The sequence below is a fragment of the Phyllostomus discolor genome, chromosome 3, assembly GCF_004126475.2.
Source record: "Phyllostomus discolor isolate MPI-MPIP mPhyDis1 chromosome 3, mPhyDis1.pri.v3, whole genome shotgun sequence".
In the NCBI taxonomy this organism is placed as follows: Eukaryota; Metazoa; Chordata; class Mammalia; order Chiroptera; family Phyllostomidae; genus Phyllostomus; species Phyllostomus discolor.
The window spans coordinates 82,360,818-82,387,346 of NC_040905.2; the positions used below are offsets into that span (position 1 = coordinate 82,360,818).

At 37.7% G+C, this 26,529-nt stretch overlaps 1 pseudogene; it reads left to right on the plus strand.

The window, feature by feature from the left end:
* The first annotated feature begins 3,747 nt into the window (after positions 1–3,747).
* Positions 3,748–4,440, plus strand: LOC114496968 (annotated as a pseudogene).
* The last annotated feature ends 22,089 nt before the right edge of the window (positions 4,441–26,529 follow it).

A 26,529-nucleotide genomic window follows, 5' to 3' on the forward strand; every position in this document is an offset into this window, starting at 1 on the left:
GACTATGGAACAACTTTCCTCTATGCCCCCTCCTGAGAATTGGGACAACAAAGAAAAATCACATCCTGCTCAGTTATCTGATAATGCCACCTGCGTATCCCACTGCCCTATTGCTGCATCCCTTTAGTTTTGTGTATTCCTCCCTAAAAAAGCTCTCTCTGTCTGACTTTTGAGACACATAAATTGAATAGTTGGAGCGTTTCTCTGTTGCAGTAATTCCCTTTAATAAAGTTTTCCTTACTAATGTCCAGATTTGCATGTTTTCTTTGGCAGTTCATATATTTTGTTTTGCACATGGACATCTGTGGTGGTGCTTGCTCACTTACATTGTAATTTAAAGGGGAACTAGAGATATAAGAGTCCTGCAAATGATGACAACCAACAGCTGAAGTAGTGAGGTACAGTAAATGAGGATTTGTACAAGAGCTTGCAGAGAGACAATAGAGAGTTTGGGCTAGTAACTTTGGAAATATTAGGACTTTTACTTTTTATTTTCATTTTGTTTATTTTTAGAGGGAGGGGAAGGGAAGGAGAAAGAAAGGAAGAGAAACATCAATGTAAGAGAGAAACATCAAACAGTTGCCTCTTGCACTCTCCTACCAGGGACCTGGCTTGATACCCAGGCACTTGCCCTGATCAGGAATCAAATCAGCAATGTATTGCTTTGCCAGAGGACACCCAACACACTCAGCCATGCCAGTCAGGGCAGGCACATTAGAACTTTTGGCAAATTAAAGAAATCATAACAGAGGGGAAGCAATAGAATAAGAAATCTTTCTTTTTTGACTCTAAATATCTTTTCATTTTTTAATTATAGTTTACATATAATATTATATTAGTTTCAGGTGTACAATCCAAGTAAACTTCTTTCCATACTTTTTCCTTTGTATGTTTTTAGTTAAATGATTAAATCAATGAATAACCAGACCCTTTAAATTATATTTTAATGATAATGCTATTACAGTTGTTCTGTTTTATCGCTTTTGGCTCCCACTTCACCCAGCACCCCCTACTCTCTCAGGCAGTCCCCCCATCATTGTTCATGCCCATGGGTCATGCATATAAGTTCTTTGGCTACTCCCTTTCCTATACTATACTTAACATCCCCATGGCTCTTCTGTAACTACCTATTTTTACTTCTTAATCTCCTCACCTCTTCACCCACTCCTCCCCACCCCTTTCCCATCCAGCAACCATCAAAACCCTCTCTACATCCGTAATTCTATCTCTGTTCTTCTTGTTTGTTTAGTTTATTTTTAGATTCAATTGTTGATAGCTTTTTGTATTTATTGCCATTTTATTGTTTAGAGTTTTGATCTTCTTTTTCTTAAATATGTCCCTTTAACATTTCAAATAATAATGGTTTGGTGAAGATGAACTCCTTTAGATTTTTCTTGTCTGAGGAGCTCTTTATCTATACTCCAATACTAAATGATAGCTTTGCTGGGTAGAGCAATGTTAGCTGTAGGTCTCTGCTTTTTATGACTTTGAATATTTCTTGCCAGTCCCTTCTAGCCTGCAAAGTTTTTTTTTTTTTTTTTTGAGAAATCAGCTGACAGTTTTATGGGAACTCCCCTGTAGGTAACTGCTTTTCTCTTGCCACTTTTAAAGATTTTCTGTTTATCTTTAACCTGTAGCATTTTAATCGTGATGTGCCTTGGAGTGGGCCTCTTTTCATCCATCTTGTTTGGGATTGTCTGTGCTTCCTGGACTTGCATGTCTATTTCCTTCACCAAATTAGGAAAATTTTCTTTAATTATTTTTTTCAAATAGATTCCCAATGTTTTGCTCTTTCTCTTCTCCTTCTGGCACCCCTATGATGTAAATGCTGTACTTGAAGTTGTCCCAGAGACTGCTTATACTATCTTCATCATTTTGGATTCTTTTTTTCTTCGTGTGGTTCTGAATGGTTGTGTTTTGCTTCTTTATGTTTTATATCATTGATTCAATTCTTGGCTTCATCTACTCTACTGTTGTTTCCCTGTAAATTGTTATTTATTTCAATTACTGTATCCTTTCTTTCTGACTGGATCTTTTCTATGCTGCTGGGGTCCTCACTTAGTTCCTGGAACATCCTTATAACCACTGTTTTGAACTCTGCATCTGATAGATTGCTTATCTCCATTTTGTTCAGCTCTTTTTCTGGAGTTTTAATCTGTTCTTTCATTTGGGCCATGTTTCCTTGTCTCCTCATTTTGGCAACCTCCCTGTTGCCAAAATGTGTTTGTTTCTATGTGTTAGGTGGCACTGCTTTGACTTTGTGTCTTGTTGGTGTGGGCTAATGTAGTAGGTATCCTATAGGGTCCAGTGGCACAGCCTCCCCTTTCACCAAAGCTGGATACTTGAGGTGTGCCCTTCATGTGGGCTGAGTACACGTTCCTTTTGTAGTTGATCCTTGGTTGCTGTTGGCAAATCAATAGGAGGGTTTTACCCAGGCCTGTGAGCTGCAAAGATTGGCTGTGACCACTTATCACCAACCTCTGCCCTCTGTGGAGGATCAGCTGTGCAGGGGCAGGGTGGTGGTACTCCAATGTGGTCTATAGCTGCCCACTGAATGCACAAGCCATGGGGTTTCCCAGGTGGTACAGGCTAAGACCCCACCCGTGTTTCCCCCAGGACACCCTTCCTGATCTATAAAGTCACATGAGATGACTGCTATTTGTACTGGGCTTGGAGATTCCCAGGTGAAGCCAAGCTATGAATCCAGGCTGGCTGCTGCTAGTGCCAGGCCTGAGGCTCACTGTGGCCAGCTGCTGCTTGTTTGAGAGGATTTGGGAAGTTGTGCAGTATGAGCCAAGACCAGTCATCATATGGAAGAGGAGCTTGGGTGGGCCCAAAAGTTGGGTGGGGCAGAGTCTCTAGGGATCTCCAGGGTGGGTAAAACTGTTAGCCAGGTCAATAGAGTCTCAGATATGGCACCAGCTTGCTGTCTCTCTTGGGGGAGAGCTTAGCAAAGGGACAATAGCCTCTGCTCACCTTGATGTCAGACAATTCAGTTTCTTACTGTTTCCTGTTTGTGCATTTCAAGCTGCTACCCCAGTGTTGGAGCTTAGGGGGAATGAGTCTGATTAGTTGAGTCCATGTGTGGGTTCTTTAAGAGGAACTGCTTGGGTTTCCAGAAGTTTCTTCCACTAACTCAATCCCTGTTGGTTTTTGGAGTCAGAAGTTGTGGGGACTTATTTTCCTGGCACTGGAGCCCTGTGCTGGTGGGTCTGGTGTGGGGCTGGGTGCGCTCACTCGTGAGATATCTCTCCTGAATTTTTATCCACCACATGTGTGTGAAGGACCAGTCTGTTCTCCATCTGTGTCTCTCCTACCAGTCCGGATGCATGTGGTTTTTTTAATTCTGTGGTTGACAGACTTCCATTCAACTCTATTTCTGATGGTACTGAGTGATGGTTGCTCTATATTTTAGTTGTAGTTTTGATGTAGTTGTGCAAAGAGGCAAGACATGTCTGCCTTCTCTTCCATCTTGACTGGAAGTCTCAATGGTTGGACCTAATATAAATAATTTTTTGTTAGAAGAAGCAACATGATGCTATAGAAAGGGATTTGAAAATTAAGAGATTTGGAATTTCCTCTTACTCTCACAATAGTCCTCTCTTTGACTGAAAATAATTTACTCTGTTCATCTGTTAAATGAAAAGAATGAAATTGAAATCTTCAAGTTATCATCTGTCTTAAAAAATCTATGAATCACAAAATCAAAGTTCTGCTTTGTCATGAGGATTCAGTGGCTTTGGGAAAATGGAATGGATGCTAAAAGTTGCTGTCAAAGCTTTAAAAGATGCACAATGAAATGTTGCTGATGGTGTCATTAGAGAATGCTTCAGAAGAAAATTATTCCAAGGACACTCTGTGCTCACATGATAATGCAGGTAAGTTACAGCATGAAGGAATGATTACCAATGAATAAAAAGGAAAAATATTGGCAAAGATCCCATTAAATATTTTAAAAGAAAAAATAGCCTGATGGAATATGGACCCAAAGTAGTGGACATTCCAAACTCTTTACCAAGGACTCTTAAAAAGGATTTTGTAGTACTCTCTGAATCCCAGGAGACATTCCTGGCCCTAAAATGAAAACATTAAATGAAATTAACAAAAAGAAAGCATCTGATAGCCCTCTTGGTGATATTAGTGACAGGGAAGAATGACATGAAGAAAAAGACTTTGCAAAGCAGACTCTCGTGTCTGAGGATAAGTGATAGTGGTGATAACTCCTTTATTGGGAAAGTCATTATTCAGGACAAAAGAAGGAAAATAATTGCTATTCTTCAGTTAGAACAGCAACAACAAAAACAAAGAGTGTTACCTGAAAAAACATTTGAAACTTATTGGAATGTAAGAAATGACAGAAACAGGTCAAGTACAGAAGCCAGGTAGTTTGAATCAGTGCTTTTCTATTCTTTATCTGGATCTAAAAGTTCTATTTTTTAAGCATTTATTTCCCTAGGTCTCTTTGGAGGGGTTATAGAAATAAGTTTGTTTTGTCTTTGTCCTTGAGCATATTTGCTCAAGTTATGTTTATATAATCTTTTCACAAATCAAGTACATACTTACATTGATTTTAATATACTCTAGAATGATTCCTCTGTGAAATAATTCTGGGATTATAAATACCTCATAGTTTTTCTTTTTTAATATGCTGTATTTTATATCTCCATGACTATTGTGTAACTGTCAATTATTTGTATTTCTTAATCCCTCCACCATTTTCACCCATCCCAACGATCCCCCTCACATCTGGCAACCATCAAAATGTTCTCTATCTATGAACCTGTTACTGTTCTGTTTGTTCACTTATTTAGTTTTTTAAATACAATTCTTTATACATATACATATACATTTATTGCCATTTTATTATTCATAATTTTAATTTTTTTATTCTTAAAGAAGACTCTTTAACATATCATGTAATACTGAACTTCTTTAGCTTTTTCTTGTCTGGAAAGTTCTTTATCTGTCCTTCAATTCTAAATGATAGCTTTGCTGGGTAGAATAATCTAGGTTGTAGGTTTTGCTTCTCATCACTTTGAACATTTGCTGCCACTCCTTTCTGGCCTGCAAATTTCTGTTGAAAATCAGCTGACAGTCTTATGGGAACTCACTCCTCTGTACGTAACTAACTTCTTTTCTTTTCTTTTACTATTTTTAAGATTATCTCTTTATCTTTAACCTTTGATATTTTAATTATGATGTATCCTGGTTAGGCCTCTTTGGGTTCACCTTATTTGGGGCACTTCCTGGACTTGTATATCTGTTTCTTGCACCAGGTTAGGGAAGTTTTCTGTCATTCTTTTTTCAAATAATTTTTCAATGTCTTGCCCTCTCCTTCTTCTGGCAACTTCATGGTGTGAATGTCAGTACACTTGAAGTTGTCCCAGATGTTCCTTACACTATCCTCATTTTTTTCATCCATCTTTCTCTCTTTTTTTTGAAGTTTTTATTTTTAAGTGTATTTTATTGATTATGGTATTATAGTTGTCCCAATTTCTCCTCATTGCCCGCCTCTGCCCAGTACCTCCATTCCCTCCAACAATATCCCCCTCAGGTTGTGTCCATGGTTTATGCATGTATGTTTTTTGGCTTTTCTATTTTCTATGCTATTCTTAACATCCTCTGTCTATTTTGTTCCTACAAATTATGCTTCCTAATCCCTGTACTATTTGGTCCATTCTCCCCTTTCCTCCTCCCAGCTGATAACCCGCCAAATGATCTCCATAACTATGGTTTGGTTCCTGTTCTGGTTGTTTGCTTAGTTAGTTAGATTGTTTATTTGTTTAGATACAGTTGTTGATAGTTGTGGATTTGTTGTCATGTTACTGTTGATAGTTTTTGATCTTCTATTTTTTTAAATATTTCATTTTATTTATTTTTCAAAAGGGAGGCAGAAGGAGGAAAAGGAGAGAAACATTAATGTGTGGTTGTCTCTCATGTGCCCCCTATTGGGGATCTGACCTGACCTGCAACCCAGGCATGTGCCCTGACTGGGAACTGAACTGGCAACACTTTGGTTCGCAGGCCAATGCTCAGTCTACTGAGCTACACCATCCAGAGCTGATCTTTTATTTCTTAGATAAGTCCTTTTAACATTTCATATAATAAGGGCTTGGTGAAGGGTAAACTCTTTTAACTTGACCTTATCTGGGAAGCACTTTATTTGCCCTTCCATTATAAATAATAGCAGGGCTAGACAGAGTAACCTAGGTTGTAGGTCCTTGTTTTTCATCACTTTGAATACTTCTTGCCAGCCCCTTCCTGCCTGCAAAGTTTCTTTTAAGAAATCAGCTGATAGTTTTATCAGAACTCCTTTGAAGGGAACTCTCTGCTTTTCTCTCGCTGCTTTTAAGATTTTCTCTTTATCTTAACCTTTGGCATTATAATTATGATATGTCTTGGTGGGATCATCTTAGGGTCCACCTTGTTTGGGACTTTCTATGCTTCCTGGACTTGTATGTCTGTTTCCTTTGCCAAATTAGGGAAGTTTTCTTTCATTGTTTTTTCAAGTAAGTTTTCAATTTCTTGCTCTTCCTCTTCTCCTTCTGACACCCCTATGATTCAGATGTTGGCATGTTTAAAGTTGTCCCAGAGGTTCCTAAGCTTATTCTCATTTTTTGAATTCTTGTTTCTTCTTTCTGTTCTTGTTGAATGTTTATTTCTTCCTTATATGACAAATCATTGGTTTGAATCCCAGCTTCCTTCCCTTCACTGTTTTCTCCCTGTGAATTTTTCTTTATTTCCTGTAGCGTAACCTTCATCTCTTCCTTTCTGTTTTTGCAAAACTCAGTGAGTTCCCTGAGCATCCTGATCACCAATGTTTTGAACTCTGTGTCTCATAGTTTGACTATCTCCATTTTATTTAGTTCTTGTTCTGTTTTTTTTTCCTCTTCTTTCCTTCAGGCCATATTTCTTCATCTTCTCAATTTGGCAGCCTGTCTGTGTTTGTTTCTATGTGTTGGGTACAGCTGCTTTGACTCCTTGACTTAGTGCACCTGTTAAGTTGTATGGGGTAGAGTCTTAGGTATTTGCCAGAGGGGGGTGATCTGCTTCACTGCTTTGTTGCTCTCTGTGTGGGGAGGTCTCAGAGAGGGGACAATGCCACTGCCTGGCTTCTGGATATTTGCCTGGAACTTGCCTCATCTCCAGTCACTTCATCTATTTTTTGTATACAACTGGTGCCCATCCAGCTGCTGACTTGTTGGTGAGACCCAGAGTAGGTGGGTTTGCGTGTGGTCAGGGGTGTCAAACTCATTTTCACCAGGGGCCACATCAGCCTTGCAGTCACCTTCAAAGAGCCAAGATAATTTTAGGACTGTGTAAATGTAACTACTCCTTAACTGTTAAGGAATTGAAATTACATTTGGCCCTTTGAAGGCAACCACGAGGCTAATGTAGCCCCTGGTGAAAATGAGTTTGACACCCTGTTCTAAGTCCATTCAGGCCCTTTAAGTGGTGAAAATATGGCAGTTTCTTCCACTGGGGGCCCCAACTGCCACCCCTGGTTTTTACAGCCAGAGGTAATGGGGGTTTATCTTCCCAGTGCTACTACACTAGGCTGTGTGGTCTGGCCTGGAGCTGAGATTGCTCACTCCCCATGTATTCCTTCCAATTTTTATCCATCACACGTGAATATAGGACCATCTGTTCTGCTTCTGTAGCTGCTGCTGCCACAGCCTCTCCTACCACACCACCTCTCTGCTCATCCCCATGACTCTGCCCCTCCTGCCCATCTGAATGAATGTGGTTTCTTTAAATCCTTGGTTGTCAGACTTCCATACAACTCTATTTTCTGATGGTTCTGGGTGTTATTTGTCTTGAGATTTGGTTGTAATTCCTTCCACAGTTGCACAAGGAGGTGAAGCATGTCTCCCTATACCTCCATTTTGTCTTGAAGTCCCAGATTCTTCTTTCTTTTTGCTGTTCTGATTATGTTTTTTCCTTCCTGTATTCAAAATTACTGATTTGACACTCAGCTTTATCTACAGTAGTGTTAATTTCCTTTGAATTATTTATTTCACTTAGTGTATCTTTCATTTCTGATATTTTTTGGCTTTCATGTCCTTTTTTATGCTATTGAACTTCTCGCTAAGTTTACTGAACATCCTTATTACCAGTTTTTAACTCTGCATCTAGTAAATTGCTTGTCTCCATTTAGTTTAGTTTGTTTTCTGGAGTTTAGATCTGTTCTTTCATCTAGGACAACCTCCTTATTTTGACAGCCTCCCAGCCTCCCTGTTTTGCTTCTTTGTATTAGCTGAAACTGCTACATATCTGTATAGTAGTTATTCTGTACTGTCCATTGGCATAAACTCCCCAGTCACACAAGCTGGGCACAGAAGGTACACTGACCTCCTATGTGAACTGTGTACACCCTCCTTTTGTAGTTGAGCCTTGATTGCTTCTTGCACATCAATGGGAGGATTTAACCCCAGGCTAATCTGCTGCAAGAATTGACTGAGACCACCAACCACCGTGGAGAATACCTGTGCAGGGGCCCACTCAGGTGGGCAGGACTCACTTTAGTGAGGCTCTGGTGCCTGCTGAGTTCAGGCCTTTAGTGTGTTGCTTGTGGAGGTGGTTGGATGGTGCTGGGATGTGGTCTGAAGCTGTTCACTGGGTTCACTGACTCTGGGGCCTCCCAGGAGGGGCAAGTCAATGTCAGACACTGCTGTGTTCTGCTCAGAGCCACCTAGAATGAGCTACAAAGTGATCTGCATATGGCTGCTACTTGTGCTGGGTTTGGAGTTGTCCAGGTGAAGCCAAGCTGTGAACCAAGACCAGCAACTGCTAGCACTGGGCTTGGGGTCACTAGGTGAGAAGTGTAGGATATACTGAGGATAGATGCTGCTTGTTTGAGAGATTTTAGGAAAGTCTGAAGCATGAGCCAAGACAGTCCATTCATATGGAAAAGCCCCTGGATATAGCTTGAGTGTCAGGGAATCATCAAGGCAGGGCAGATAGTGTAAGCCAGATTGTTGGGGACTGGTATATGGTCCATGCCTGCCAGTTTTGGTGGAAGGTGTGTCTCAAAACAGGAATAATGGCCTCTGCCAGCACTTTTGTCTAGCAGAAATCTGCTGCTCATCTCTTGCACTGATACCAGACAATTCAGTTCCTCCCTATATGTCCCTGTTTCTTTTCAAGCTATTACCTTAGTGCTGGAACTCAGAGAAAGTGAGTCTGAGTAAGTATGTGTATGGGCCTTTTAAGAGGAATGCCTGGGACTCCAAGAGCCCTCCGTCTCACTCAACCACAATCCTCACTGGTTTTTATAGTCAGAAGTTATGATGACTTTTCTTACTGGCACTGGAACTTAGGCCTGGAGGGTCTGGTGTGGAGCAGGAATCCTTCACTCCTCAGGGAACCAAGGTATCCCTCCTGACTTTTGTCTGCCACACTTGGGTGTGGGGCCAGCCTGTTCCCTGTTTTTGTGCCCCTCCTACCAGTCTCAATGTGGCTTCTTCTTTAAATTCTTAGTTGCAGAACTTCCATTCAGCCAGATTTCAGGTGTTTCTGCATGCTGATTGTGCTCTAGTTTAGCTGTAATTTTGATGTGGTTATGGGAGGATTTGGGTACCACTTTTACCTGTGCCACAATCTTGACTGGAAGTCCCTCCTAACTTATTTGTTCTTGTCATGAAGTGTATTTCACTGGTTTAGCTCTATGTTTTTTGCTTTAAAAATAAATGTTGAAATATATCTAAAATAATAATAGAAAACTATGAGGAAACTATAGCTGTTTAAAATACATAATCTTTTTCACTTATTTTTGATAGCAAAAATAAGATAGCTTTCATTAGGCATATACAGACAATAAATTACACAAGTAAAATTAGCTTCTATTATAGTGTAAAAAATAAAGTAGATTTCCAAGAAATCTCACATATTAGCACTAGGCAGTGAGCACTGATGCCTCCTAAAAGACTAATGTATGCAAACCAGATGTTGGTTACTAACTACTTCTGTGGTGATTGACTCAGTTTATTAAAAACTTGTAGATCATTCATTTTTTCCTATTATGCAAACTCCCATAAAGAAACCTAAGTACAGGTAATTTGACACAATAAAATATTAAATATCTTTTTATCACCAAAGGAAAAGATGTTCATCTCACCATGGGTAGTGAAAGAGCCATTGCTGGAAATATATAACTTTTTGCATCTAATCTGTATGTGTTCCCATTATAAAGTCTATTAAGTGGAGAAAATGAAAACATCCATCAATGCAGCACTATGCCAACTTTCAAAATATTTGAGAAGCATTTCTTTCTTAGGATTGTCAAAGACAAATGAGAATTGCCACTTTGGATTAATAAAGAACAAAGAAAGGAAATTGACCAAAATGATTTCTATCATTAAAATTAAGTAGGACTTAAAAATATTTAAACAGAATAACTTTTGAAAGTAAAGTAGCTATTTCAAATATATTCAGTATGATTTTATCAAAATGTCAGTGCCAAGCCCTGACAGTTTGATTTAACTTAGATTTGTAATTTTTATACTCATAACTTATGTAAAAACATTCAATATACAATCAACTTTTGATATATGTATTCCTTCAGTGCTAACAATCATCCAGAAAGTGTAAGATTTTTATTACTCAATCTTCAACTCAATAGTATTGCCACCCTTTTAAAATGAACAGTGTGAGACACAGAAATTTCAACTTGCTTGCCCAGCCTCTGATGGGTACAAAGTGGCTGATCTAGGATTCACACTCAGGGCTACCTTTCAAGCCCATGCTGTTAAGTTACTCTGCTTCACATTCAAGCCAGGTCATTAGAGGAACTAACCTCACTCTTCTCTTTTCAAGCTGCATGTTTAATGACAAGTCATGGAGGAATTGGGAGGAGAAGGTTGGAGGAAGAGTTTTTGATTAGCCTTCTCTTGCATTTTCCTTGTTAACCCAGTCCTCTGACCTTTATTCTACCTTTCACCAGTTGTCAGAGGCAAAGGTCAAATGACAATAGTTAAGAAGGCTAAGTCTGAAGCTTCTTTTCACATTCTGCTTTTGTTCCTTTTACTTAGCCTCACACTTCTCTTGGGATAGCTTTGACTCAACAGGGAGACCTGGTGCAGGCTGGATATTACATTACTGTGTGAAGTCTGTTATTCAAGTTTCCTCCTGAGAGGAAGTTCTATTCTAGTCAATATCTCCAACCTCAAAAAAATCTACTGCTTGGGGGTGTTAAAAAGTTAGACATTATTAAAAATTCTATAGCTGGTTCATTGAATTAAAATTTCCCACTGATATATTACCTGATAAATAATGGCTCTAGTAAGCTTCTATACCATATTATCAAGAACAGCATTTGAAAAATAATGCAACTTCTCCTAGTATTAATTAAGATGTTGTATGAGTTTTCAAGACAAGAAGAACAGATTGAACGAAAGCACAGAGATGAGAAACAGCATGGTGGGTACTGTTGGAATTAGATAGTGCTGGAGCATGTGGTAACACAACAGGATGACAAAGCCTGGAGCAGTGGAACCAGACCAGTGTTTGAAAATCTTGAAAGCCAAACTTTCTTCATAGGAAATGCTGTAATAAAATTGGGTCAGTCATTCCCACCCCACTTCCACCTGCACCCTCTGATATCTGCTCTCAATGTCTGTCTTCTGGTATGGAGTATGGTACTCATTTTTTTTCATGGCACTTTCATTCATTCAGTTTTGAGCTGGTTCTATTACAGGGTTAAGTGATGTCTTCCAAAATGGCTCTTGTTTTTGTGTGTGTGTGTGTGTGTGTGTGTGTTGTGTGTATATATGCACATATATACACATATACACATGTATTGTGTGTGTGTGTATTCCTTGAAAAAAATTTAACACACATTTGACATCTGTCAGGTGTTTTTACACTTGACTGTTGAGTTAATAATTCTCCTTACTCACTAGCCTGCTTTTGATAATTTTATTGAATAATATTTTCTTTTTATCTCTGATCACCAATTCCTTTTTGATACTCCTTCCTATAGGAATCTATTATAATGGGCTTGACTTCAATCTTTGGAAGTTAATTCTATAATATGTACATGCCATATCTTGCTTATCCATTCTCTTTGAGTTAGAAAGAGAACTAATCTAAAATTCCAACCACATTTATTATAAAAAATGCTATGAATGTTACAGTTGTAAAGATACCATTGTGGAATGAGATTATAATGTCATAGTTTATATGCTTATTTCACTTTTCAAAGTGTTAGCTAGTTGTTCAACAACAGTTGTTCAGCTACATCAGTCAATATTTTCAGTCATGAAGAATCCCTTTTTTTACTCAAATCCTTACAATCATTTGTATAATTTGATCTAATTTTTACCAGTTTGCTATAGCTAAAATAGCATCTAATTTTTGTTTTTACTTTTTCTGATAATTAACAAGCTGAAAATTCCTTGGTAAATGTGCCGGCCAGTGAGCGGCTCTGAGAGGTCAAGCCCAGGGTCAGGTGTGGTGACGCCCAGAGGCAGGGCCTCGTCCGGGTAAAGGACTGAAGTCTTGACCTGGGTCTAGTGTAACTGACCTGGGTCTAGTGTAACTGCTGAGGTTTGGAAGCAAAAGACGTATTGGCTCTGAGGGAGGTGTATTCACTGGTGGGTGGGAGGTAGAATGGAGCTGGCTGTAAAGAGTTCAAACGCTCTACAGAGCCCAGCTGTCTCCAGAAGATACAGCCTGGGGCCTGGAACAGAAGCCTAGAAAATGCGACCTTTAGGCTTGACCAGAATAGGACTTAAGACAAAGGCCAGGGCTTCCTCTTTTCCCAAGCCCCTGGGGAAATGATAGGGAAAAGAGGTCCTGACTGATGTAACTTGGTTGTGCAGTCATCCTGCAAAGCAAAGGGTTGCTGGTTCCATTCCTGGGCAGTGGGTAGGCCTGGGTTGCAGGTTCAGTCCATGGCTGGGGTGTGTTCCAGAGGCAAGTAATTGATGTTTCTCTCTCACATCAATGTTTCTCTCCCTCTCTTTCTCTTCCCCTCTCTCTAAAAGTAAATAAATAAATAAAATCTTTTAGAAAAAAGGGAAGAGTAGCAAAACAGACAATGGCTTGTTTTAAAAATATATGAGGCTATTTCCAATTGTGGGGTATATTCGATAAGACTTAGTTGTATGGAATTATGAGATGTTTTAAACTCCACACATACATCAATGTACACCTCATATGTAACTTATGTTTGTACATAAGCTAAATAGTAGTACTAATAGATATAAACAATAGTTTATGAGACAGGCGTGGTTCTAAGCCTAGTTTTCTCAAGTACTGCTTAGCCTCACCATTGGGGATATTGGGTAATATGGTTACCCTAGACACATAAAATAATTTCCTTTGTCCAATCTATGTGTCATCGACATTTGGTATCAAGTAAAAAGTTAAAAGAAATTCATATACATAGTAGACTTTACACTGGATAAAAATAACCGCTCTAGTCAGTGGGTGTGGCCATTCTATAGCCCTGTGAGTGCTAGCTGGGTCCCTGGAGCGCACTGATGTAGTACTGGGTTGGCCAACAAGTCATTTTTCTCACATTTCCTGTTAATTGTGAATTGCCCCTCAGGTCCTGACCTTGACTCTTGTCATACCCTGCCCTTTTCAGCTGCTATTTTTTTTATCATATCATGATTGTTTGTTCCTCTATGGCCCAGTTTTTCAACTGAGGCACTATTAACATCTTGGACCAGATAATTCTCTGCTGAGGTGGGAGGTGGAGAGCTGCCCTGTCCTTTGCAACATGTTTAGCAGCATTCCTGGCCTCTAGCCACAACATGCACGTGGTGCTCCCCCTCACCCAGAGCTCCAGATGCAGTGACCAAAAGTATCTCTAGACCTCGCCAGATCTACCCATGGGGAGAAAAAGTTGCCTGTGGATGCACCTCTGCCATATGGTGTTACCAGTTTCTTTTAAATTTAATGCAAAACCTTCTTATGCTTTAGTTGAGTTTCTTCTCTCAGCTCTTCTAATCTATCTTCACAAGTTTCTCTAAGCACTCAGATATTAGCAAGGGTTCTTTCTCCTAATGTGGCCAGTTTTCAAGTGTGTAGTAACCTGGCTATGAAGGCTGGGTTGGATCATTCTTTCTTAAGTACTTATGCCTTTCTTCTAGGGACTGGAAATGCATTCAAATGGATGACTATTTTACTCTCATTAAATAGCAAAAGTAGTTAGTCTTACAAATCACCTCAAGCTCTTAAGTCAAATTACCTCTAGCTATATCTTCAATTTAAGGGAAAACTCCTACCAGCATCTTTTCATTTAAAATATGTTTTAAAGACTTTATTTTTTAGAGTACTTTTGGGTTTATAGCAAAATTGAGGGGAATGTACACAGATTTCCCACATAACTCCTGCCCCCACCCATGCATGGCATTCGGCATTGTCAACAACCCCACCAGAGTTATATATAGTATATTTTACCAAGGATGAGCCTACATGGACACATCATAAGTCTTTAGTTTACCTCAGGATTCACTTGTGGTGATATATATATAGATATATATAGATATATCTATATATATACACACACACATTGGGACATTGGGTTTGGACAAAACCCAGTGGGTTTGGACAAAAGTATAATGACATATCCATCATTATAATATTATACAGAGCATTTCCATTGCTCTAAAATTTCTAGGCTCTGCCTGTTTATCTCCTCATACCCCACCTGCCCAACTTCTGGCAGCCACTGATGTTTTTTGTGTCCATATTTTTGCCTTTTCCAGAATGTCATGTAATTGAAACACTATAGTATGTAACCTATTCAGATTGGCTTCTTTAACTTACTAGTATGCATCTAAGCTTTCTCCATATCTTTTTGTGCCTTAATGGTTCATTCTTAGTGCTAAAAATATTCTATTTCTGGATATTTACCCATTCACCTACTGAAGGATATCTTTCTTTCAAATTTTGACAATTATGAAAGCAGCATCTTTTAAAATTTAGATTCTGTTTTACCCTGTCATACTGTATAAGCAGAAGTTGGTTCACATACTGTTTTTTTTTTCTTGGATTTTACTGTTATTGGAGCAGTTATAAGTCTTCTAGTTCCAGAATAGTCCTGAAAACCTACTTTAAAACATAGTCCAGTTTTAAAGTTGATAGACTTTAATGACCACATGTTACAATGCATCTAACAATTGTGATGTTAATACTATCTACCTCTCTACCAGGGTACAGGTGACAGATGATAACAGGGCATGAAATCACTCGACACAGGTCCCATAGGGACTTCTGAAGGAGAGAAAAGCTATGTCTGTCAGGTGGGCAGGGGGATGGATTTTCCAGCAATGGACCTAAGACTTTTTCACCTTCTCTTTTCTGTTACTATGAACAAGTTTTTCTTGCCTTTTATAAAAAAAATATATATATATTCTGGAAACTTTTTGCCCAATCTGCTACTCTCCTTATGGCAAGTACACACACACACACACAAAGATTGGAAAACACTGAGATAAGATATTTTTGCTCGTTCATTTTTTTCAAAAGTCAAACATCACATTATAATTATGGCATGCCTTTCTATATACAAATAGTGGAGGTAGATACATTTATTTTTTAAACAAAATGACTACTTTTTCAATGCAGTAAAGGCTGGCCCAGCTCTGAAGTGGAAAGACAAAAGAGCCTCTGGATATAAGTGGAAAGAGAGGAAATGGGACTGCAGATGCGGAAAAAAGGAAGTATATCTACTAGCTATTGAATATTATAAGAAAATAGATTCAATTAGTTGTGACATTTAGAAAGCATGTTTTCCTATTTTATTTTTAAGACATACAGAGAGTACTTGAAATAAATTTCTTACCATCCAATATATATCAGAATTTTATTCCTTGGGGGAATATCTCAAGTACTCTAAAGAAATGAGGTGAAGCATCAAATCCCATTACATACTAAAAACTTATTTCCTAGTTAAAATAGTTTAAAATATTCTTTAAAAATTTAGTCTTTTAGTGACCAATTTATACAATTTGCTTTGAAAAAGTTACTATTTTAATGAAAAATTTGTTTTGGTTCTATCATGGTTAATGTAATGATCTTAAACTTAAGATTAATATATGTATATAGTATATATTAATTATTAAAATATGTTATTCAATGAAAATAATCTAATATAGTTTCTCTCATAGAAATTTATAATTGCCAGGAGATTACCCAGTATTCTCTAATGTAAATATTTATATATAATAAGTAATATATCAAAGGGAAGTTTTATTATCAAATAAACATGAGGGAAAACAAATTATTAAAGAGAAGCATCAAATAAAAATAGTTATCTAAAAAGACATCATTTACTTATTCATTTTTAAAAAGAGGAGAAGGGAGGAAGAAGAGGAGAGAAACATTGATGCGAGAGAGAAAAGAAACATCAATCAGTTGCCTCTGGAATACATCCCAACTGGGGACCAAACCCTCAACCCAGGCATGTGCCCTGAGTGAGAATCAAACAAGAAACCTTTAGTTTTGTGGAATAATGCTCAACCAACTGAGCCATACCCACCAGGGCAAGAAGACACTATTTAACAGGGTAAGAGAACACTTCATACAAGTACAATTAGTAATCTCATAAAGATAAAATACATATAATATCCACTAAAAATAGACTACTATTAAAAAGAAAAAATGAGATTTGAAAATTTAAAATATTGTTACAGAAATAAAACATAACTTGCACAAACTTCAACAGAAGGCATAAATAGTATAATGAAACAAATTAGACCAGTTGGGTCGAAGACTGATTTAGGGGAACACATTGAAACTTCAACTAGAATTTCTGTGATACCAGATTCAAAGGAAGAGACTAGAAGGAATAGAAGGAATAACATAACCAAGAAATAATGGAAGAAAATATCCTAAATCTGAAGAAAGACATATTAAAAAGTGTCATACTAGCCAAATAGGAGTAACAGAAAACACTCTCTAAACAATGAAAGTGGTATTGTAGGTACAATCTGAAAATATTTTTAGGAATCTGAAGAATAGAAGATCTTGTTAGCAAACATCAGAAAAGTATCAGAATAGTTTGAAAGTTTTTATGAGTATTACTGGATCCTGAGGGGAAAAAAAGGGGGACCAATAGCTTTTAAAGGGGGTATAAAAACAGGCAACACTAAGTAATTGTTCAAGTATAATGTAAAGGGCAAAGTTAATCAAAAGAAAAAGAAATAAAAGTAACTTTTTGATGGCTGACTATGGATATTTTGTACGGGGAAAAATAATAATCACTCCCAACCACAAGGGAAAAAAGAGAATAAGAAAAAGGAGAAAGACAAACAAAAACCCTGTGATAAAATAAGAATACAGAGTAAATAGAAATGTAAAATAGGGTTAGAAATCAGTAGTCAAAATAAATGAGTAAGGATAAAATTCTCTATTAAATATCAGAAATTTTCATGTTGAGTAAGAAGCAAGCAACTACAATATAGGTCACCCTATGCATTTTAAGTGATATACACCAAAAACAAAATAAGTCAGGGCATTTTGAAATGATAGCCAAGAAAAATGTAAATAAGAACAATATTCACAAAGTGATTAGTTCTGGGAGTATTAGTAAAATCACCTATCCATTTAGAAAACATAAAAGGTCTTGAGATTCCATTCACTATTAAGGAAAACCATTAAAAGATTATGTAATATCCGTAAACTTCTGGAGTTCGTAGCTGATTTGTGAGATACAAGCAAACTCTTTTCTTAACAAGAAATGTGCGGTCCCTATTTGAGAAATTAACTAAAATTTTACTGAAGTGTAGAAGAAAGGATTTGAATTGATAGAGATAATTGTGGTGCTACTTATTCAGAAGATTGAAAATAATGTCTCCCTAATTTAATATATAACTTCAAAATAAATATCACCATACTAAAAGTGTTTTGTGTTTTTTTTTATTTTTAAAAGTTGTTATTCATTTATTTTTAGAACGTGGGAAGAGAGGGGGAAAGAGAGCAAGAGAAACATCAATGTGTGGTTGCCTCTCCTGTACCTCCCGCTGGAGACCTGGCCCACAACCCAGGCTTGCTCCCTGACTGGCAATCAAACCAGCGATTCTGTGGTTCTCAGGCCAGCACTTAATCCACTGAGCCACACCAGCCAGGGCTAAACATTTTTTAATCCTCACCCAAGGACATTTTTTTCATTGCTTTTAAAGAGAGAGGAAGGGAGAAAAAGAGAGAAAAACATTGATGTGAGAAAGAAACATCAATTGGTTGCCTCCCGCACACACCACATCTGGGGATTGAACTGCCACCTTTTTGGTTTTGGGACAACACCCCAACTGAGCCACATCAGCCAGGGCCATGGTAAAAGTTTTTAATAGATATCAACATACTATTTATTTTTTTCTTTTTTGAGGGGTAGATTGTTTAATAGCTAGTAAAGTCCTGTAAACATCAGATGATCCTGCCATCACAATAAATCACATATACCATGGGAAAAGTAAACTGCCAATGTTTTGTGTGTTTTTTTCTAATTTTTTTATTGTTGTTCAACTATAGTTGTATCTGTTTTCTCCTCACCACTCCCCTTCACCCCGGCCATCCCCACCACCCACCCTTGATCCTACTCCCTTTGGCTTTGACTATGTGTCCTTTATATATGTTCCTGAGAACCCTTCCCCCTTTTACCTCCAATTACCCCTCCCGTCCCCTCTAGTTACTGTCAGTTTGTTCTGAATTTCAATGTCTCTGGTTACATTTGCTTGCTTCTTTGTTTTGTTGGTTAGGTTTCACTCATAGGTGAGATCATATGGTACCTATCTTTCACCACCTGGCTAATTTCACTTAGCATAATGCTCTCCAGTTCCATCCATGTTGTCACAAGGGGTAGGAGTTCCTTCTTTCTGCTGCATAGTATTCGACTGTATAAATGTACCATAGTTTTTTGATCCACTCATTTACTGATGGACACTTAGGTTGCTTCCAGCACTGGGCTATTGTAATTGTGCTGCTATGAACATTGGGGTGCATGGGTCCCTTAGAATTGGTGTTTCAGGATTCAACCTATTACTTTTTAATTTATCATTGAAAAAATATGTCCAAGAAAATAGGAGGATATTCTTTCCCAGGTCAAAATATACTATGATATTATAACAAAATAGGTGAGTGTTTGTCCAGAGTTTTGTCTTGTTTGACTCAGTTTACATTCCCTTTAGCCCTCTGAGAATGTCCTTGAGATCAGCTCTTGAGGAAGATGGGGGAATGAAGGCACACTGGGAGTTGAACTGGGAAGCAGGACCAGTAATTGCCTCAGTCCATCCCATGGAGAGTTCTGAAGCTAGAGTAGCTCCTCAGAGTTGTCCTTACCTGGGCAGCAATGGCCTTTATACTCTCAGTGGATTCATCATTGGAGGTAGACTCTCCAGAGGGGGCGTGCCCTTAGATAAGGCTGTTCTCTACAGCCAAGGCAATCTCCGAACGGGCTAGCATGTAATGATATCTGCTGACGCTCTGCAGCTGAGACAAGTACTTTTTTTTTCTTAATTTCTTTTTCTTTTCTTTTTCAATTATAGTTTACATTTAATATTATTTTGTATTAGTTTCAGCTGGACAGCATAATGGCCAGAGTACTTTACAAAGTATTCCATCTAATATTTCCAGTACCCACCTGGCACCATACATAGTCATTACAATATTATTCACTATATTCCCTATGCTGAACTTTATTTCTGTGTGACTCTTTTGTAACCACCAGTCTGTGCACCTCAATCCCTTCACCTGTTCAATCAATCCCCCAGCCCCACTCTCTCCACACGGCAGCAATCATCTGTCTGTCCTCTGTATCTATGAGTCCATTTCTGTTTGTTTATATTGTTTTTTAGATTCCATATATAAGTGAAATGATATTTTATTTGTCAATATTCTAGTATGTCCTTTCTTTACCACCAGAAAGCATAAAAGTCTTGCCCCAATGGAGGTCTTGTTAAAGCATCTCTCCTTGATACTTTTGACTTCTCATGCTTATATCTCATGTTGTCTTTTGAGATATTTAAATATATGGATATGCCAGAGAATAAGCACAGTAGAGGTCACTATGATAATGCAGTGTCAATTTTTAAATTTATTTTATTCACAAAATTAAATGTGTGTTCAATGAAGAAAATTAGCAAATGAAGCACAAAAGAGAAAAGTTATCACAAAAAAGTAAAAATCATTCCTATATCCATTGCCTGGTATATAGGGAATCTTTTCATGTAGCAGTGGCAAATGTGGCCCAGCCCCTGATTCAGAAAGCCATCAGGGAGCAAGTTGGCATATAGGAGCCAGGCCCACAAATTAGTTTTCACGTGGAGAATCAGTCCTGGATTATACCTAGGCTGCTTTGAGGCTTGCTTTTTGCTAAAACTCCCTCACCCTGAATTGAAGCAGCAAATGTTTACTGCATATCTTTAAAGTAACTTCCTAAAATCTGTCCCAAGGACAGGTATAACCAGTTCAACCACTTTTCCCCTTGATTTGCAAACATCTTTTTCTTTGAAGTAATTAGCAACATTCTTTTCTTTAAAAAGAAAAGGTAAAAGGTAATCACCTAAAGTGAACCTGTGCATAGTAATTGAGGACCATCCTCAAGTAATATACCCAGAAAAGCAATAAAAGCCTGTTCAGGCAGGGGCTGGGGCCCTCTCTCACTTAGAGATCAGCCATGCCGTCCCTTTTTCTCCACAGGACTTCTGTAGTCCATGTGTATTTGTTTGTTGCAGCTACAACACAGGTACCCCATGGGCCGGAGTCCACATCACTGGTACATTTTTCTAGACTACTCATATTTTCCTACTTTTCTGTTAGTTAACAATACAGGAAATTTTAAATCATGTTAATACATTTTTTAATCCTCACCTGAGGTTATATTTATTGATTTTAGATAGAAAGGAAAGGAGAGAGAGAGAGAGAGAAACATCCATTGGTTGCCTCCCATAAGCACCCCAAACAGGGACCAAACCCACCACCCAGTCTGGGAATAGAACCTGCAACCCTTTTGCATATGGAAGGATGCTCCAACCAACAGAGCAACCCAGCCTGAGCTAAATATTCTTATACAATATGTTTTCATCTTCTGTCCTGCTTATATTATCAAGAAGTATGATATACTTAGACTTTCAACTGTAGGAATTTTTTATTTTCATGTTATACATTTATAAATAAAATAAATAATGTATATAAACATGTTTGTACATATGTTACACTATCGTTTTATTTATTGGAGATGAACCTTCTGTTCTTTATCATAAATAAGATAAAGTGATATGCTTAGGAATCAGTTTATTTCACATATTAAGAATAAAGTGCCCAAAGTGGACGTGGTCAACCGAAGAATAGTGGTATTTTTCACAGTGAGGGCGAGCCAAGCAGAAATGTCATAAAGTACATATCCTGGGATGTTTACCAAAGATTCTGAGGACAACAGTGTGTAAGTAGCAAAATGTGAAGAGGTAAGTGAATCCTAAAAGCATGAATTTAATAGTTAATTCTATGAATTTCCAGGAGTTAATTTCTTCAGATCTCTGTTTTTTTCTCCGTCACTTTGAGTAAATCAATGCAAGAATAAAAGAAAATATATTCAGACATTTTAAGATATGCTAGTTTGATGAGGACATTGGAACTGAATAGAAATACTAAATGTAAAAAAAAATCATCTGAGAATACAATAGATACTAACATTTTATGAAAGGAGTTTCTTTTCTAATGAAAAAGAAATTCAAAGAGTGACCTTGTGCTCTAGAAGACTGAAATTTAAATATCTAAAAATCTAAAATAAACTTAAAAATTCAAACATCTGTGATTAAAGCAAGCAAAACAATAATCTGCAATCATTAAAATGTATTTCTTTTTCTAAGGGCACTACCTTTTGTTTTAACCCTATGGAAATAGCCTGTTTTGAATTATACATATGCTATGAAATTATGTGACTGTTCACGTGATAAAACTGAAGTTTTCTTGCACAGTTTGAGTATGTATTATATTTTGCACCAGCATAAAAGGAAAATGTTGCCTTTTTCTTGTAATTGTAGCAATGTGTGATTAAAAATTCCTTTGTCTTTATTTCTACTATTATTCCTCACATCTGGTATGGATTAAGCATCTCTAGGCCCCTGGACTTCAACCCTGATGTTCTGAACAGAAATCTGATAGCCCGTATTCTTCTCTGAATTCTACATTTAGGGAGAGGAAAGAAAAATACCCAACTTCCCCAACAGTTTTTGCAGTCTTTGGTCTTCTTTCCACTAACACATTACATCCCTCCTGATGCCTGCTGTGATTAACTATCGTATAGTTCCACACCCGCACTGGTCTGAGTCTTCTGTGACAGCCCTCCCTAGGGCAAGCATGTAGAACTCTGCATGCAGCATCTGAAGCTCCAACATGGATAAAAGGAACTGGGGCTTATTACCTTTATACCTCAAGGAAAGCAAAATATATAATGGCATTTTACAAATTTGTTTCAGCAAGTAATCTATCAATTTACATAAATGTTGGTGAATGTAATTACTGTGTGTAATCTGTTCGTCCTTATGGAAATAACTTGAATTGATTAAAAATGGAAATCATCTACTTTAATAATGATAAGACAGTTTATAAAACAACATTGTTATTTGTTCAGAGTTTTGGTTGGATGCTTGAGCTTTTTTGGTAACAAGTTATTGCTAACTTTTAGCTGAAGTGTGGTTAACAGGAGTGTTGCCAGGGAGGGGTCAAATTGCTGTACTCGGCTTAGGTTGTGGCTTTTGGCAATCCTGTAGGAAAATTAAGGCAGCCAGTATGTTCTGGTTATTTCCGTTTCTCGTTGAACACAGAAAACCTCTCACTGTTGTGGTTCACTTCTACAGTGAGTGTCACACAGTTTCCCAGGCTCTCCTTTACCAGGAATCTGTGGACTGATGTTCATGCTCCTTGTAGCTCCCTGGAGATACGATCAAACAAGAGGGCTCGGACCTAAAATTGTTATGATGATCAAGCTCTGTGCCACTTTTTAACTCACCACACCACTCATTTTATTCTTCACGTCTCTTTTCCCAGTTTCTCTTCATCCCATGTCTCTGTATAATGGGGGGATGTAATTCAGCCTCTCAAATGCATTGAGCTTGTCATCGATGCTTACCAGCCTGGATGAAACTGCAGAGTGCAGTTCAAAAAGAGCTTGGTTCTGGCTTAGGCTCTTCCACTAATCTGTCATTGGGATCAGATCTTTTAAACCCATAGCACCAAGTGGGGTGCAGAATGAAAAGCAACATAGGGGCCTTCTTAACTCTTTCTTGTCAGAAGAATAGACCAATGCTTCTAGTTTTTTAACTTTCTTTTTGGTTAACATTTTATGGAAATGGAATGAATATGAACACTTCTGGTTTCATCATATACTAGACACTTTAAATTTTATTTTTGATTCATTGCTTTGAGGGCAGCATTTATTATAGCTATGTTAAGACCACAGGCAAATGATAATGTGCTCAAGATACATTAGTCTTTGCACTTTTATCTTTCTAGGACTTAGAGATTTCATCTTTCATATTAGTCCATTTCCCAGCAGAAAGCAGTGCACTAAAAAGGGGCCGCTGGCATGAGTTTAACAAGGTATTTTTCAAAGTTAATGAAAACCAACAGGAAAGAGCGAATAAACCCAGGGCTATCAATAGTGGGAAGTTGCTCCTCTCTATAACCTTGAAGGGGCTAGAAGGGAGAGCTGTCGGTGGCTCTACAGGGTTTGGAGCCTTCAATAGAGTAACACCTGCACTGACAACCAGCTGCATCAGTGGGGAGGGAGCTGGGGGAGTAAGTACGCTGACAGCTTCTTCCTCCCTTCCTGTGACCTCCGTCTAGAAACTCATTGTTTAAATATGACCAAAGCTAAAGGCCAAAAGAGTCTTTTTGTGGTTGTCCATAGAGAACAACCTCTTGAAGAACAGACCGGACAATGGAAAATGATTTTCTCACAGTCTGAAGGCTAGAAGTCCATATTAACACACCTGCATGTTCAGTTTCTGCTATGGGCTCTCTTCCTGGTTTGCATACAGCATTTCTCTCCATGTCCTCACATGACCTTTCCTCAGTACATGGGCTTGAGAGAGAGAGAGAGAGAGAGAGAGAGGAGGGAGAGGAAGAGAGAAGGAGAGGGAGAGGGAGACAGATTGACTGGGGAGGTGTGGTCTCTGCTATCTCTTACAGGGATACAAATTTTATTGAATCAGGGCCTCGGCCTTATGACCTCATCTATCTTTGATTCCTTAGCTTTCCATCTCCAAACACAGCCACATTTACACTGGAATTAGGGTTTCAAAGTACAAATTTGAGGGGGACACAAACATTCAGTCCATAAAACATGAAAATGGAAAACAGTTTTGTCTTTATATTATTCTTTTTTAAAGCATATATTAGAAATATTATTCCAAAATTGATTCATTAGATACTTAAAAAAGAAATCCTATCAGCTTATTCAGTTTTGTCTGAAATTGTAGAAAATTTGGAAAAAGAGAAAAGGAAGCAACGGCCTCACAATCACCTATCCATTTTTACTCAGCTATAACACTTGTTAGTAGTTTGATAAAATTTATCTCAGGTTTTTTTGTACACAGTACTTAAAGCATCAAGTTAAACAAAATTAAACAGATTCTTAATTTTAGGATTATATTTACTAATTGTTTTGGATAATTTCAGATAAATATGTTACCCAAGTTTAAGGGAATTTTATGGTCTTTTTCACAATACTTTATTTCTTTTGACTGCAGTTTAGGACATAATTAACTTAATTGTATCTTCCTTATAATCATATTTTCATTGCTTTTATGCTTATGTCTTTTTCTATACCATGATGAAATAAAAATTTATTAACTTTTCTTTCTATTCTTATGCAAGGCCATCATTGCCCACATAGCAATTTTGATCATCTGAAAACATATTTTGACAAGTGATAATCCCTTTGTACCAGTTACAAAAAGTTCTCCCTTTCTCCAAATAAGGAGCCCCTCAGGACAGGCACTTTCGGAGGGGCCATGTTTCAGAGGTCATTGGCTCTTTTATTCTTGCATCTTTATTTTCAGTTTCACAGGATCAAGTCAACAATTTGTTTGTTTGTTTGTTTGTTTTTAAATCCTCACTAGAGGATATGTTTATTGATCTGAGAGAGAGAGGAAGTAAGAGAGAGAGGGAAACATTGATGTGAAAGAGGAACATGGACTGATTGCCTCTTGCATGCGCCTTGACCAAGGATCAACCTACATATGTTCCCTGACTGGGAATCAAACCTGCAACCTTTGGAAACATGGGATGATGCTCCAACCAACTGAGACACCAGCCAGACCAGGGCCCAGTCAATGGTTTTCTAGGTAAATTAGGTTAATCCTTTTCTTTCCCACCCCTATCAATATGGTTTTGTTATTTATTTGTAATACAGTAAGTCTTATTTTTCTATAGTTAGCATTCTATTTCTAGTTTCCCTCTACCTTGCTGAATTTTTTATGAGTCATGTATCCATCACCACACTCATGGTAAAGAACAATTCTATTACCCCTACCCCAAATTCTCTTATTCTGGTCCTACGTCCAGAAATTTGTCACTTTTAGCAAAATGTTTAAATTGATGTACATTTAAAATCTAGTTTTTCAAGATACTTTTTCTGTTCCTCCTCTTCCTTCATTTTCTCTCCTCTTTTTATTCCCTTTCTAGAAAATTATTTCATAGTTCCTATTTATTTTGTTACTATTCATTTTTTATCAGAAACAACAAATATCTACATAAGCTATGTTTGAAAATCATGTATATGAACTCTTCTCGACTCTGTCAGTTTACCTGGGTCTTGTTTATATGTGAACTTTAGTGAAGAATGTCTGTCGTACACTCATTATTCAGACATTCAGCTGCCTGTGAAGGGAGGGGAAAATCTACGAATATGGTTAATAGCAGCCCCTGAAATTGTTCTTTGAGTTTCCCTAAATTCTATCAAAATTGGTTGAACATCTCCACTTCTTTCCACCCACAAAGTGGTGGGTATGTCTTATCCCACTTTGGGAATAAGAATTAAATTTAAATGCATGTTATCTACTCTCCAACCCAACGCTTTCTTATGGTCTACCATTAGAGTTGTCCACCTTCACCATTCTCCCTATATTTCTTACTTAGGAGTCTAGGTCACTGGGTAATATCAGTGGTGTGTAGCCTGGCAGTCTTTCCTTGTTATGCTGTATTGATGTGCTCTGAAGAAATGGACTGAAAGAACACTATCCTGTGTCTTCTGCACAACTCAACATCCACAATTGTGGCTTCTTCATGTTGGCAAACATTTGTAGGGTCTTTCAGAATTTCTTCCCTCACGCTTTACCATGCCTTCGAGTAATAGAATTCTGGATCACTTCTGCTGTTGTCTCCCATTTGCTCCAGACACTTTTTTAACTTGTGCATTTGTGCCATGAAGCTGGAGGCCTTCTCTGTTTTAGTTTAGCTGACTTTTTTCACTTTTAAAAAATTTATTCAGTTTAAATGAAGAAAATTTTATAAACATGCATAGATGCTAATTACTGTTTCATTTAATTTTCATCTATTCTAAATTCAATGACATTATTG